The following is a 15,953-nucleotide window of genomic DNA, read 5'->3' as shown; positions in this document are numbered from 1 at the left end:
GCTGTCCATTGGACGGGAGAGCAAATGGCTTCAATTTGATAAATATTTCAAACAAACAAGTTAATTAAAAGTGAAGTCTGATTGCATACTCACATTGCGGGGCAGGTTAGCCACAAAACAGTTTGCTTTGAGCTCTTAAGCCAGGAAAAAGCTTGACAAGTCAATCATGCCTGCTCGTCCTCGTGGCCTTTGTGGGCAAGAAGTTGAAGGGCAATTCAGGGAGATGGAGCTGGCACTCACAAAGCAACCCCAGAGTTCGTGATTGACTCAGGATGGTGAAAGAGGACTAAAGGGAGTGCAGTTACTGCATAGGAAATAGGGTCTGTGAAGCTTGCAGGGATTTCAGACACCAGGATTTTTTGCAACATTGATTGGAACAGACAGGCTAAGAGCGCTAAGGGATAAAGGATCCCAAATCAAACAGCCTAATTGGTCTCAAATGGAGTGACTAAGGAACTCTCTCCCTTCCAAAATGGGTCAAATTGCATTTTAGAAGGGGATCTCTGAAATTTGAGTGGGAGGCCTGGATAGAAAAACGAATGGATGAACTCATAATTGACATGGATTCCATTATGGCTAATACCAGTGTCAGAGCTGCCACCGAATATGTCCTGCAAATCCAGTCTGGGGGAATTCCCTTCAGAGATGTGACCCAGGTGAAGCAAACTATTTGCCATGAGCCTGTGAGGAACTGAGACTTTAATTGCAAACATATGGCTGCGTAGCTTTCCAGCAAGTGAAAACTAGGGGATAGATAGAGACCTGCTCTGAAACTGATGATCCAGAGGAGCTTTCACTACCTCTGATCCTCACAGTCCTGAAAAGGGAATAGGTTGCTGTGCTCTCATATCACTCTATGCTAACCATAAAACAGCAAAGAAAGGTAAGATGATGTCAAAATATAATGTTGGCATAGAGAGACCACTGATTTTAGGAAAGATGAGGGTGAAATGAAGTTCCCTATAACTTTATTTGGAGATGGTTGATGCCTTGTTTGTGTTTTTTTAAAGGCAGTGGTCTGATCTTCAGCATCCTCCTGTCCTGCTGGATTATGTCATGAACAGCTCTGCCTGGGGTCATTTCTGAGGAGATGTCTTGGGGGATAGGATCATCACCTGTTGTGGACCAGCGTGGCTGCTTCAGTTGTCTATCCTCGTGTTTGTCAAGAAGGGTAAGTGCATTGCAGAAAGGAGAGCTTGGGTACCAGCTCCCCGATCTGATTGCTGAGGCAAAGACCAAAGGCAAGGGCCTGAGTTTAAAGGCAGCTCCCAAGTGAAGTGGGTGAAGAATCCTGCAGAAGCTTCTCATAGCTTTTTCACACCGTTTCTCACTGCAATCTGTTTCTGGCTTTCAGTTGTACCAGCTGGTCTCTATGACAGGCAGCTAAACACCAAGGAAGGGGCCCTGACAATTCCAGCCCCTTGTTTTATCTTGTCTGTCATGGTCTCTTCTAACTCTCCTGAAGATTGATGGAGAAGAGTTTTCCATGAACTGCAGAATACCTTGAATACTAGGAGGTCAATATGCATTTGTGCTTTCCTCTGGGACCTGGAAACACATCCCTGTGCGTAATGAGGAGTTACAGCTATTGTCCTGGGTGACTGGGAAAGAGGAAAGGGGAATGTGGAGTGGCAACATGATGTGGTGAGCTCAGGGGAATTTTCTTCTCAGATGGAAAGTATTTTTATTTGTCGGGTGGCCTTGACGGGACAAGAACTTAACATTTCTAGGCAGGAATGTATCTGAGTCAGTTGAGTTTTGTTAGGGTGCACAGCAGCTTCTAGGTACTGGTGTGTGTGCGAGAGGCCACTGGCTGGTCCGTGGGGAACCTGGGCTTTCCCAGCACTGGAGTTGTGGTGACTCCTGAATGTGAGAGGCTCAAGATCTGGAGTGAATTGACCAAGGTCTGTACTTAAGGCGGAGAAAAAAATTTCCCTTTCTTGAGCAGTCATGCAGGTAAGGCAAACAGCACATCAAATGTCAGCTGGGTATTTTGCTTTTGGAGAACCAAAGATGAGCTGGAACAAATGTGAGAGCCTGTGGGTACCACTTTTGTGTCCTACACTCATCCACGTGACCTAAATATTAAGGTTTCAAGAGGCGAAGATTGTAAGGAACTTACAGCATAATTGCTGCTTTGTGATGATATTTAGCAGTTCACACAGGCCAAAGCACCAATTTTGGTCTGGATTATTTCTTCAAGAGCAGTGTCTGGGACATCTGCGGCAAAGGCTCTTGTTATACTGAGTAGTCTTGAGAACGAAACCAAGAAAAGTTGGGTCTGCAAAAACTGAGGCATTTAACAGTAAATATTCCCTAAACCAGTGACCACATGTCTGAAAAGGGAGATTTATGTGAAATGGGAAGTTTCATAACAGCACTCTTTCATAAAATAACAACAGTGACGTATGCACACATGTACGCACACACTCGTTCCAGATAAGATCAAATATCTGACACTCCAGAGATGAAACACTTCTCTATTTACTTTTCTCCTTCTGATTTTGAAATATAATTTCTCTGGGACTGACAGTTACAGGTGGAAATGCTGCAGAGAAGTTTTTCAGCCACTGTTGGAAGTGAACTCTCTCCCTTGCATGTAACGGGGCATGTACGCCAGGCCACTGCTGCCCATAATACTTCTTGTGTATTCCAGTACTCCAGCCCCTCCAGTCCTGCTCTCTTTGCTCCATACATCCCTTTCCATGACTCTGTAATGCATCTCTGCTAGATGTTCTGTTGTTGGTGATTTTAGCAGATAAGGTAGCGGTAGGGATGGGAGCAGAGCCTTCAGAAAAATAGTGGGATCTGTTGGAAGGGATGAGATGCAGAAAAGAGAGAGAAAATGAGGTAAAAAGATAGAAGGGTGGAAGATGGAAGATGCAGGAATGAAGAGGTGGAGGTGGAAGAGAAAGAAAGAATAGAAAAAGCAAAGATCCCAGAGGACAGATTCTTCTGCTGAAGAACATTATATACTGCATAAATTACAGTAAATTGAAATATTGTTAATCTATAAAGGCTGTATTGTTCTCTTTTTCTCTTGGCCAACTACTGCTGACGTAAGCAGGAGCTCTTCTCTAGGCTGAAGAAGCCTAGAGCCTAGCAAGCAAGCCTGGCACCCAGACTGGGGCTGGAAGTGGGATTTGGCCTCTGCTATACAGAAAGGCTTTGAGGATTCAGACTTAGAGGAACGCAGTCAATGTGAGGCTGCTGGGCAAGCTTCAGATAGGAGCATTTAGTCAGTGTTTCTTCTACAAAAACTAATAAAAATACATCTTTCAGTCGTTTCCAGGAAGATGCCAGAGCTCTTCTGCGGAGTTAGCATGCTCGACACGGACACCAGCTTAGTCATTAGAGAATAAGACAAAGGGGTTTAAGTCCTGCTAGAAATTCATATATCCTGCAAGGCTTCTAGGGAGACACCACTGACTCCATGATATGTATAAATGTATGTGCGTATCACTGTGTATAAGCACATGCCGCTATCTGTTTTCTCCTAATAATTCTGTAATTCTGCCTTCAGCTTTTCAGACTCCAGGATCTTGGCTAGCTGGAGCTGGAGAGGCTGCCAAGTCCGTCAGGTTGATGGAGCCAGCAGGCTGTTCCACCTGACTGTCTGGAAGCATTCTTTTGCTCTCTTGAGAGTTTCCCAGCGCGTCTCCATTTCCTCCGAAAGAAGGTTCACCCATTATTGCCAGCGTCTGTGTCAGATCTTCTTTGCATGGGTGCTGAGACTGCAAAACCCAGAGACCCATGGCCTCTCTCAGCACTGTTTTAGCTATCTTCCAGCTGCACAAGCACTGAAAAGCTCCAGAAAATATCTAATGAGGCAGATGAAAAGACACAGGCTCAGGCTCTTGGCTAGCACTATAGCTGCTTTATAGGGATAGCGAGGATGATCTCAAGAATTCTTCGTATCTCACAACCTGATGAGGTCAGTAACAACCCTGATTTTTCTGCAGTCCTAAAGCAGAAGAACTTCTTTGTCGACAGCTGAGAAGACCCTGCAGAATCCAAGGTGCGTGCAGAGGTAACAAGGTGACAGCTGAAATTTATGTTTTTTAAGTTTTTATGCTTATCTCAAGAATGATATGCTGGGAAAGTAAATCCTTTGCAAACGCTCATGAATCTCTGGTATTCAGGTGCCCTGCAGGAGAGATGCAGAGACACAGAAAAGATTTTCACTAGTTGATCTCCCCATGTGGCTCTCATCTGGTGCTCTGTTCTGCCTGCTTCTTGCTTAGGATAGTGTTCAAAACAAATGGGGTTTTCAGAAGTGCTCCATATAGAGGAGAATGAGAAAATTCGCGTTTCTGCCCTCTGCTCAGTTTAAACAGCTTGGTCCAACTGCGCCTCCCCCTTCTGGGTCCTCTTCCCGAGTACAGGTGAAGGTTGGTTCTTCACAAAACTTGGAAACAGAGACAGAGACTTTCATGTCACCTATTCTGACAGTTCTGATACCCATCTGTAGTCGTGGTGAGTCGTTGGGCTGCCTAATGGATAGTGTGGTCCCTTCCTATGTTTCAGTCTGGTTTTACTGCTGTAAGTCCTATCCTCTGTGTGTACACAGCAGTGAGGTGCAGCCCAAGAAGTGGGGAGAGGGAGAGTGGAGTTAAAGGAGAGATGGCAAAAAGCACCACCAGCAGGCCTGGGAGGTTCAGTAAATGCCTATAGCAATACCACTAGGGTGTGCTTCTGAAATGAGGTGAAATGTGCAAGACATCGCAAAGAGCAGCCTTACTGGTCCTGGCTGACTTGCACGGTAGGTCTCTTTTATGTGTTTTTAATGTGCGACCCGTTCTCCTTGGTGGGGAATTGTCGCTTTTTGTTCAGCTCACTGTAGCTTTTCGTACATAGAAAAGACATGCAAGTCTATACGCTTTCTCTCTTCTTTAATGCAGAGGTTCCCAAACCATGGCAGAGATCCTTGCCAACCTTCTTTATGTCTTTTGGAGCACTTACACTTTTATTGTTCAACTTTGAATAGAGAGTCTTTGAGAAGAGTTAGTTATCCAGACCAGCTATAGACATTTATAACCTCACCAGCCATAATGTTGTCATGGGTAAGAAGTACTGTTTTAGCCAAGAAAGTGCCATTTCCAAGGATCTCATTCTTTTCCCTTTGATTTTTGAAAATCAGCAAGTTCTGGTGAAAAGCTCCATGTAAAATGGAGCTGAGTATTAACAAAGAAGCAAAGAGGAGGTCTTTTTTTTTGTTGCTTACGTGGAAAGGAAGAAAAAATCTAATGGCTGCTTGTGGAAACATGGAAGATCTCCAGTGTAATGAATAATAAGAATAATTTCAACTATATTTTCAGAGATTTGAACAGTATTTATATGCAAATGCTATCTCAGAAGGTAGTGGAAAAAATCAGTTTTCCTAACATTGGCTGGAAAACAGAATTTGCAGTTCTGGAAGACTTGAGATTTCCATAGGAACCAAGCGAGATGAAGTAGAAAGACTTAACAGAGGTGATTAAAAAGTATTTTGCACTGAAAACAAACTTTCTAGCTGAATGACATAAATTGCATTTAAAGGAGCAAATGGCCTTTCTGGCAGGTTTAAAAAAACATGTCAGTATCTACCCCATAGTGACTCGGTGTAAGAAGGTCTTAAGAGCTGAGAGCTAGAGTGCAGAGCACAACCTTGGGGGAACCATGCGCACATCTTTGGGGTGGCACGCTGAGCTAGTGTAAATCAAGCTTAAGATCCCTGAATTTTGGGATCATGCTAATGTTGGTATGCACACAAAAGAAGCCTAACTTCATAAATCGAGAGAAGGCCTGCACTATTTTACCTTGTTATGAATAAAGGTTGGAGGTCAGTGATGTGGGCAGAACGCTTCCTCCGCGCTATCTGATGTTTGGGAATTTTAATGACAGAAAGAATTATGGATGATATCCTGCATTAAGGACTTGCTTCATTTTGTGCTTTGTTTTGGTTATTTTAGCAGTAATAATTCTGTTGTTTCTGTACTCACCTTCCCAAAGAACAGAGACATCGCAAACAAGCAGGCTATTTCCTCTGCAGGGCTATTTCCGTTTTCTTTTATTAGTGAGCTAAGGAAAGCTTTGATCTACACTCCAGTTTGATATCTAATGAGATATTCTCATCAAACTCTGCTCCTTTTTGAACTCATGTTAATCCCAGCAAGATTCATGTAGACAGATGTTCTCATGTTTGTGGGCAGTGGAATGGGATCTTGCAGTTAGACCTTGCTGGTACGAGCTCCGTGGACACCACTGCAGGGACGAAGATCTCTCTATAGAAAATTGGGGCGTAAGAGCCAATGCATTTGGCCTGAAGCATGATTAATTAATGCGTGGTTCAAGGTTGCTTATATGTGTTGGTCCTTCTCCCACTGAAGTTGATGGCAAAACTCCCATGAAGTTCAGCAAAGCGGGTTGGAATCTATACAGAAAGTATTTTTCCCAGAACAACTTTGCAATAACCAGTGGATTTGCAAACTCCTCACTCTGACACATTGAAACAATTTGGGACTTTCATTCCATTTTGCTTTAATTGGACTTACGCTACATCTGAGTCTTCCTAAGTGGGTTGCTCTGCCTAAAATATGTGCAGGCATGTTTGCATTCTCTGAGGGAACGTGGAGGTTAAACTAGAAGGCGAGGTTATGTTAGCAAGGATATTTTCTTTTTATTCTGCTTCCAAAGGCAACCCTGTTCTGGGCTCACCACTCTGGCTTGACCGCTCTGTGCCTCTCCATACCAAATCATGCTGGGATTTGATGATAAAGCACATCCTCTTTCCAGGAGCCAAGCCAACCCCTACATCCTAACTCACTGGTGTTCTGGTACCTTAGGCACTTTGTGGTCAGCAGGCAGACTGCGAATGCGGGTATGAGCCGTGGTAATGCTGGAATGTCCAAACCCTTTGTAGGAAGTTTTGTTACAGAGCCGCCGTTGCCCGTTTGATTGCCAGTTCCTTTGTTTTTATGTTTCTCCAATGGTGCCAGCTGAGACAGCACTGAGCTGGATCCCAGCGCTTGCAGGACTTGATTTGGTTCACATCTTCCATAAAAGTTTTCCATCTCTGACCAAGGAATTTCAGATCAGGGTAAAAATGTGAGTAAATCAGAGCTGGCATCTATCCCAGACATATCAATTCCCTTAAATTCCCTTTTTCCTGTGGCTTTGGGACAATCAAAATAGGGAATGTTTCCATTGCTATACCTTTATGAAAGTACAAGATGTGAATGCTATATCCTGAGTGCATCTAGTGTGTTTCCTTACCTTGGTCGTTACCAACTGCACAGCTTTCTCTGGCAATTATGTGAAATGGAGCACTGCAGTAGAGTAAATCTTTTGGCAGGGCTTGGCTCCAGGGAAGATCAAACCCTCCAACGTGACAGTTAATGAAACAAGGAGAAAGAAGAGGGAAACTATCAGTCCCAGCCAGCCAACACTAACAGAGTCCGAAGGCAGATGGAGGTGCCAAGGTGTCTGCTTGTAAGATAGGGAGAGAGCTGTGGGGGTCAGACAGGGGGCCGCACCGAGGCTGGGTTTCCTTTGCTTTAGGTGACCAGGGAGCAGTGGAGACAAGCCATCCTCTCCATGACTTGTTATGACTGCTGTGTGCTAAAGGATGTTGAATGCATACTGTCCTTTTTTTAGGGTACGGAACAAGCTGGCATTATTCTGCATCCCTTAGGCAGTGGTACTTTGCCCTGGAGCTGACCTGGGTGGAATACCTGGGACGGATCCGGGGGTACAAACTAAATGCACAGTAATTGCAAGGACAGGACAGCACGAAGTGAATGATGTGCAGCACCTGGTTCCCAGGAGATGCAATCAGTGTCCTTCGGTGGACATCACAAAGGAGTTAATGTGGCAGCCTGCTGCAACATGAGCCGCAAAGCAGAGCAGGGAGAAGGGCCTCCAGTAAGGAGCCCGTTTATCTCTGAAGCAGCGTTTCCCAAAGCGTGATGCATGGCCCTTTGGTGGTCTATAAAACATCCAGTGGTGGCTCATGAAACAATAGTAAGCCCTCTCTCCTCCCCTCCAATGGCCGCAGAAGCAAGCACACAAGTTAAATGGGAGAAAAGAAAAGCTACTATAGATTAACTTTCAAATTTTAGCCTTTTGTTTATTTGAATTAATGTATGAAAAATATACAAGTTGGTCTTTGGATTTTTATTTTATTTTTTTTTCTGAAAAAGGTTAATCCTTGGACTTGAGAAGATTAAGAAATGTGGCTCTGAGGGTGCTATTTTGGAGCCAATTACAACAGCATTGAAATGTTGAAAGATTCCTTTTGTTTGTTGAAAGATTAGGCTGAAGCCCTTCAGTCTATAAAAGAATAATAAACCCTAGTGGGATAAAATACTTAGTTGCAATGGAGATACAAAAGCCACCTCCGAGCAGTATGTGGTCGGGATGGAGGCACGGTGCTGGCAATGCGAATTTCTGGAGTTATCCATGCCCCGAAAAGAAAGGCTGTGAGCTCTTGCTTTATTTGAGTTATATAACGTCACCCTCTACCTCCTGCCATCATCTCGAGCTGGGTAGGGTGTGTGAGAAGTGCTGCCATCTGATTTGGCAGCACGTACAAAACAATATGTGTGCGCAAAGCGTGCCCAGTCCCTCCCAGCTTCCTTCGCTCTTCTATAATTTACTCTGAAAGCAGTCTTGTTAGAATCGAAGGATTGGCACGTTCACATCTCATGAAATCTTGGAGCGAAAATGAGCTCTGAGTGACCTTTTCTTCCTGCCAGTATTGTCATCTGGGGCGTCTCTCTTTGGAGGACCAGGCAGCGTGCTTCTTGTGACTGTGCGCTGTTGGGTTTTCAGAGGATCCCATTTTGAAGAGCAGAGTTTCTGGGTTACTTGTGAACTGCCTTGCGGTCTGCTAGGAGTGAGGATTACATAGCCATGTCCTGCCTCTGGTTTTGTGCTGTCTGCAGGTACAGCTCACTGGGCGCATGGCTGAGCTGAGGACTTTTCTCAAGGAAAGCTCTGAAGAAGCTGCAGCAATGAGCCGTGCCCCACATCCCCACCCAACCTGCTGCTTCTGGAGGTTCTGCCCGGCTCTTCCCCCTGCACCGAGCCCTGATTGCGCCGCGCAGCCCCTTCTCATGGGGTACCTTCACACCGGGCTCTGAGCGGAGAGTTCTCAGAGCCTGATGGAAATCACATGGCGCCTTTCCCCATTGTCTTCGCCAAGTTTCAGTGTGATTAATCACACTATTCCTGCCTAAACGTCCCCTCGTTCACCGCGGTTTTAATTCCTTTCATTTCTTTCCTGGCCGGTGCGTTATGTTGAGCAGCACTGTTCTCATCTGTTAAAAGCTCTGTTCCACCCCAGAAGGTGCCCCCTCTCCATAGCAATTGAGGGGATTCCCCTGTGTCTCTTATTTCTTCCGAGGGCCGTGGTGAGGATTAATAAGCAAACTTCTGCAAAGCACTGTGTGATCCTCTGATTAAGGGGTTTACACAAGGGTGAAATGTTGCCCTTAATGCACCTTGTGCAGTGGACCAGAAGGTCAGACCACAGCTGTGAGTGCCTTTCGGGCTGCAAACGGGTACAACGTGCCGCAAGAACAAAAGGGGAAGCTGTCTTCATTCCCCAGCCTGACCCGAGCCCAAATTATCTCATATGTCCTTGAATGGAAAGCCGAGCCTGTGGCATATTTGGTCATGGCAAACCCGTCTCACGTGGGATGCAGGGTGGAAGGAAGTCTGCCTGCCCTCAGTTGGACAGCAGAGCAGAGCTGGGCCTCTGGGAGTGGCTGAGAAAAGAGAAGAACTCTAAAAGACTGATTTCTACCCCGTGCATCAATTCCAGCAGAAATGAAAAAAGAGCCTAATCAGAAAGAGCCCTGAAGCAGACAAACCTCATGTGCTACAGGCATAACGCTCCAGCTCACACGATGCTGTGCCTTCGGTTGGGTGTAGGTGTGTGTGACCCAGGCAGCTCTTGGCAGACTCTGAGTCCTGTCTTGAGGAGCTTAGGGCAGGAGTAAGAGTGATACAGCAAGGCCTAATCCGCACCTCTTGAGTTGGTTTTGAAACTTGGCCTCCTCTCCACACTGAAACAGAGCTATAAAAGCAAGTGGGTCTGTGAAATCAATGAAACCAGCTTTGCTGCGTCTACCTCCTGGTGTCTAATAAAAGTGAGGTTATTTGTCTTCCCTTTGCTCGGGCCCCTGGGTTGGATCTGTCTCCCCTGCAAGGGTATTTTATTTTCATTAACTTGCTGCTGAGGTGCCTGCCATTGTGACCGAATCAAAAGTGGGCAACCAGTTCAAAACCGGTAAGGGAGCAGATAGAGCGTTGTTTCCTTGGCGTTGTTTCCTTGAGTTGTTTCCGTGGTGTTGTCTCCTTAGGAAACTGGCTTGAAAACTGCCCCATCCAGCCCTTCCCATTTTCCCTGTTTTGGCTTTGTTTCGGCTTCCTGGTACTGAAGCCCCTTCCCTACCATGCACAGCCACAGCAAAGCGGAAGGCGGAGGCTTCCAAATTAATTGCAGGAAGGGGGCTTTCATTCAAGCCGGAGAGGGCAGTTACACTGGATAATGCTTTGGCTTCAGCTTTTCTAGGAAGCTGCAGCCCGGAAGACTTCTTTTCCCTGCCAAATGAGAGCCAGCACAGTGACACCCTTCCCTCAGGCCTCTACCCTGTGTAATGTAATGATGGAGAAGAACGATAATGCTGTCGTGTGCCACGCGCTAATGCTGCAGCTGCTGGAGCAGCCTTCCCGTGCTGGATCCCTGCCACCCCAACAGCAACTCTCCTGCAGCCATGGCTCTGCCCACCACCCCAGCGATGCGGGGTCAAGTGTTGAGCTCAGATCAAGCCTTGGCTCCCAAAACCCACGGCCATGCTCAAGGCAGCAGCAGAGAGTGGGACGTGCGTCTCCACAGCTCACGTCTGTCCCCCAAGCTCATGGCTGCTGAGCTCTGAGCTTGCACAGAAAGGCCCCTGCCTTTCCCAGCGCTCTCTTTCCTCCCCTGTTGCCTGCCACGTCCTTTTTATCACTGCAGTGGGTCTGGGCTGTGCAGATCAAACTGGGAGTCTGCTCGGAATTAAAACCACCCCGTGGAGGTTGCAGCTCGACCCCCGGCACACACGGGCTTGCGTGGCAGCGGAGGTTGAATTTATACCTCACGGGCCTTCCTGGGGTGTGAGCTGAGCCCCGTTCCTAACAACCAGCCAGGTGTTCCTGCCAAAAGGTGGGAGATCCACCCACCAGCACTGTTGTCCTCACAGCTCCTGCCCAGGGGCTGCGAGGAGCTGGGGATGGAGGTGCCTCTCTGGCACAGGGAAGCATCGCTTGATGCCACATGTCTTGAATTTCCTTACTCTGCCTCCTTAGGGAGCCGAGGAGTGGCCTGGGAGCTGTTATTCTGCTTTCCCCAAAGGGCTGCTTTGCTTGCTGATCATCCTGCTTCATTTTAAAAGAAGCCCCTCTCCAGGGCACTCTGGGCATATGAAAATAATGTAGAGCCCACGGCAGTGGCTGAGCACTTCATGACTACTGTGCAAGCCCGGCACAAACAAATCGGAGTCATTCGTGACCGCTGCCCCATGGAGAGCTCCACAAAGCACCACGGCGAGCTGGCTGCCGCCGCTCACCCCGCACACTGCTCGGGAGGAGCCGGCTGACATTCATCGTGTGCCATCCATCACGCCGGAGGACAGGCGGCAGTGTCATTGTGGGCATTCCTGGCGTGTCACCGCCGCTGGGACTCATTCCGTGCGGCTTCTCGGGTATAGCTTGGAGCCCACTGCAGGGAGCGGTGAGGGTGGGAGCTGGCCCCAGCAGTGCTTGTGACGAGTGAAGTAGGACTAGATGATCTTAGCAGTATCTCCAACCTTAACGATTCTATGATTCTAAGTGCTGCACCCAAGCGGGACCTCTGGCAGCCCTCCAGACGTGAGTGGGGATTAGCATCAGCTTAGAGCAGAAGCTTTGAGACCTTGTATCTCCATCAGACCCCCTTTGTGCCCTATGCCATGGTTGTCTAAACCGAGCTGCCCTTCTTGCTCGCCAGTGGTTGCAGCCAAGAAGTGAAATGCAGGCTCTGAGCAGGGGCCTTCCGCAGCACGAAAGGGTTAAGCCGTGTTGTTCATTGTCACATGGTGCTGGGAATGCAGAGGCAGCGAGAGGCTGGGGAGCACATCTTGACTGCACATGTGGCCACAAACACTTCAAAGTGCTTCCCTCAGACTGACGGAACAGCCTGACGCCGACTGTAAATGCCCTTGACACGCAGAGTGGAAAATATCAAACGCTTCGGCAGTCCCCCCGAAACGCAGCCTGTTTTCACTGGGGAAGGCCTTAATGAACCTGTGCGGGAGAGGAGGAGGAGGAGGGCCAGGCAGACGGCGATGGGACGAGTGGTTCTCATTTAGCCCGTGTACGGGTACACGCCAGCCTGGGCAACTGGACTTAATTGGAGGTGAAGCCGAGTGCTCTAGGATATTTTGAGAGGGGCCGGGACATCGACTGCAGGCAGTTCCGTGTCAGGACCCTGCCGTACTTACCCCTCCCTGCCCCATCGCCTGAGCACCACTGCACAATTAGGAACAAAGGGGCATCCAGGCTGGAGGATTTTCCCTTTCCTTCAGAAATCTTCACCTCCTTCACCTTCAGCTGTGAAATGTCTGCCCCAGCCAGGTGCTCTGTGACACCAGCATCAACTCCAGCCCCAGAGGAAGCCAGACTGGCAAGGGACATCCCCACCTCAGGGGAAGGTGTGTGGTGGCCCCATCCTCCTTGGGCTGTGGAATGGTAGCATTGGACAGGGAAGATTTAGATTGGATAAAAGGAAGAAGATTTTACAATAGGGGTGGTGAGGCACTGGCACAGGCCGCCCAGAGAGGTGGTGGTGCCCTGTCCCTGGAGACATCCAAGGTCAGGCTGGATGGGGCTCTGAGCACATAACGGAGCTGTGGGTGTCCCTGTTCAGTGCAGGGGGTTGGACCAGATGGCCTTTAAGGGTCCCTTCCAACTCAATTTTGTGATTCTGTGATTCTGTGATTCTGTGATTCTGTGATTCTGTGATTCTGTGATTCTGTGATTGGGGACACAGTGTGTGAGGAAAGCATCCCACCTTCGTCACCCAGAACATGTGTCTCATGTGTCTGGCTGCTGGTTTTGAGTAGATGTTGCCCTTGCTGCGTGGAAACCTAAGTTATGGGCAGAAGGCGTGGGCCTGTGCTGGTGGAAGAGGTGTCAGGCAGCAACATGTGGCTCTTGACCACCTCTTGACCCTGAATTAGCATCAAAACCACTGAAACCCTCCCCCATGGCCTATGTTGAGCTGGATCCTCATGAATGGTGGCTGATGGGGCCTGGCCTGTGGCAGAGGAGGGGACAGCAAGGCAGCAGGCCTACATGCGGTCTGCCTAGCTCTGGCACAGCTCACATCGCCGCACGGCTGAATGGTGCTCGGCTGGCTGCAGGCAGGGATCCATCACTTATGACACATTTGGCATGAGTGAAATTGCCTCATAAAATGCTTCTCAGATCCGCAACAACTTGAGGGACCTCGGGAGGGAAGAGAAAGAGTGGAAAGTTCAGATGTTCAGCTGCAAAGTCCCGTTTTTGGAAGCAAAAGCAGACAGGGAGGGAGACCACCAAGGGGCAAGAGGTGTAATGAAGGGGTAAAGCTGAGGTGTTGCAGCTCACGGAGCTTCATCTACGCTTTCAGAGGGAGCATACAACTTGGACCACCTCCATCTCCTTGGGAGAGCAACCAGTATTCCAGATAACGACGAGGTAGAACAGTTAAGAGGGCTTTAATGGAGCATCTTTGGGGAACAATAATAAGAGGGTAAACAGAAGACGTAGGCGCCACCATAAACTGCTAACTGCTGGCAGCGCGGATGTGAAAAAGCAAACCTGGGAGCCTGGGCAGTAAACAACAGGAGGTAGGAATAGCCACCAATGGAGAAAAAATAATAATAAAAGAGAGCTGGTATTTCAGAAACTACGTGGGAAGGTTCAGCCATGGCTGGATTTCCCAGCAGTGCTCTGTTCAGAGGAGATGCTGCTGCCTTCTTTAGGGTTACAGCTTCGGTGCTGGGGGCAGGGTCGGGGCGCGGGGTCCTGGCGCGCTGACGGCTGAAGATGGATGGATGGCCGAGCTGCAGATGGATGGCTGCTGTCAGCTGGTGGCCGGCCTCGCCAGCCCGGGAAAGGAAGCAGACTCCATGCCCAGTCCTTTTAAAGGCTTTTGCCTCGGGTTATGATTTATTGTTAGAAAACAAAGGATGTTTAAGGAAAAAAAAAAAAAGGCAACACAAAATAAAACATCTCAATTGATGAAAGCTGTCTTTGGTCCCTAGTGGCTTTTCCCCCGCTCGTTGAGCCTGGGAGCCAAGGAGGGATGCATCCCCCCACAAATCACAGCTCCTTCTGCCTTTTGGGCTTGCATCTCTCCAGCCTGGTGATGGGCAGGGACTGCGTAACCTATCCCCAGGCTGTCATCGTGCCAGCGAGCATGACACCATGCATGAGCTCTGACCACTACTATTTATATGCAGTGAGGGACCAGATTTTTAAAAGCACAGAGGTGCCCAGATCTAGACCCTAGCTCTGGAAAAAGAACAACTTCCCTAGGCTGGAAATAGTTAGGAGCAAAATTAGGAGTGGGAGAAATTGTTTAAACAAACAAAAAAATGTAGAACAGCTGATAATGGGGAAGCGTTTAAGGCTGTTTTGTGAGATGCTCTCAGATAACTGCTATTCTGGGAGCCTCAGCGCTGCTTTACATAAACAAGTCCCAGCTAAGTGAGAAGGTGGAACAGCATTACCGTAGGTGTAACGAACACGTATGCTTAGATAAGTACAGTCATATGTGGCACCGATGTGCCTGCATGTTAATGGTTTAATGATAATGGTAAATAAAACGTGAGAAATCTGATAGCAGCGGGCAGAAGTCAATGCGTGTGTGCAGGCACCTGGGATGAGGACCCAAAGGCAGGAGTGGAAAATCTGTTGCTGCTGGGGTTAGTGATAATAAGAAATTGTTTCGATGTACCAAGAGAAGCCAAATCCTATAATGAGGTCCCAGACAATATTAGGAAAATATTCAGCCTGCGTGTAGAAGAGAAAAGTGATTTGTTCAACATTTATTTTCTCTTTGGAAAGAAGTAGGATGACACACTCATGCTTTACGGAGATAATGAAATACTATGTACTCTGTCGGTGACGAAGCCATGTGTTAAACGGCAGTGATTAAAGTTAGACATTCTGCAGGATCAGATATCTTGCATCAAAGGGTAAACAAATTGGCCCGAGAGCTCTCTGAACCATTAGTGTTGAGTTTTAAACAAATCTGGGAACTCTGGGGAAGTTCCAGGGAACTGGAAAAAAAATCTACCACTGAGCTAATGCAGCAGTAAACAAGGTGACCCAGGGAAACAAGCTGTGTTTGGCAGGACCTGGGTCCAGAAAGGCTGATTGTAAGGAAAGCGCTTACGGAACAGTCCATATAGACTCACAGTAAGGGAGTCAATCAGCTGCAGCTTGCAGAAAATGGATGCTTTTAGAGTTTGTGATGGGACAGCCACCTTAAGTGACATACAAAGCATGCCTCCAGACCTAAGATTTGGAGAGCGTTCTGGGATAACCTCATCAAAACACAGCTTGGGTCCCTTGGCCAGGAGGACTCTCTTCAACAGGGCATGCTTTGACCCAGCTGCATGCAGGGTATTCAGCAGCTCGAAGGTTTGGCTGCCACGCATGGCTGGAAGCCTCAGAGCAACGCAGCTCCTCAGCTCCACAGCTCTTCTGGGCTTGTGAGAAACGGGATCCATCAGCCAGCAGAAAGGTACCTGTTGTGCATCCTTCCCAGAGCTGCCCCACATACATATCAATTCAAATGCAGCTGTTCCCAGTCACGCCCATTTATTCTTTCAAGTCGTGATAACGATCATCTCAGCTTTGGTGTGTGTGACAGTCTGTCTATTCTCTCCAGCCAAGTT

The 15,953-nt window shown here is 47.9% G+C and overlaps 1 long non-coding RNA gene across 1 annotated transcript in view; it reads left to right on the top strand.

The window, feature by feature from the left end:
- LOC110402823 overlaps positions 1,015–15,953 on the top strand; it is a 37,866-nt gene continuing 22,927 nt past the window's right edge. The window contains exon 1 of the long non-coding RNA XR_002441329.1: positions 1,015–1,171. This is a non-coding gene — a long non-coding RNA (uncharacterized LOC110402823). The remainder of the gene's footprint in view (positions 1,172–15,953) is intronic.

Source organism: Numida meleagris, chromosome 7 (assembly GCF_002078875.1).
Source record: "Numida meleagris isolate 19003 breed g44 Domestic line chromosome 7, NumMel1.0, whole genome shotgun sequence".
In the NCBI taxonomy this organism is placed as follows: Eukaryota; Metazoa; Chordata; class Aves; order Galliformes; family Numididae; genus Numida; species Numida meleagris.
The sequence above is the reverse complement of the archived record's forward strand: the minus strand, read 5'-3'. Positions and strand labels throughout refer to the sequence as shown.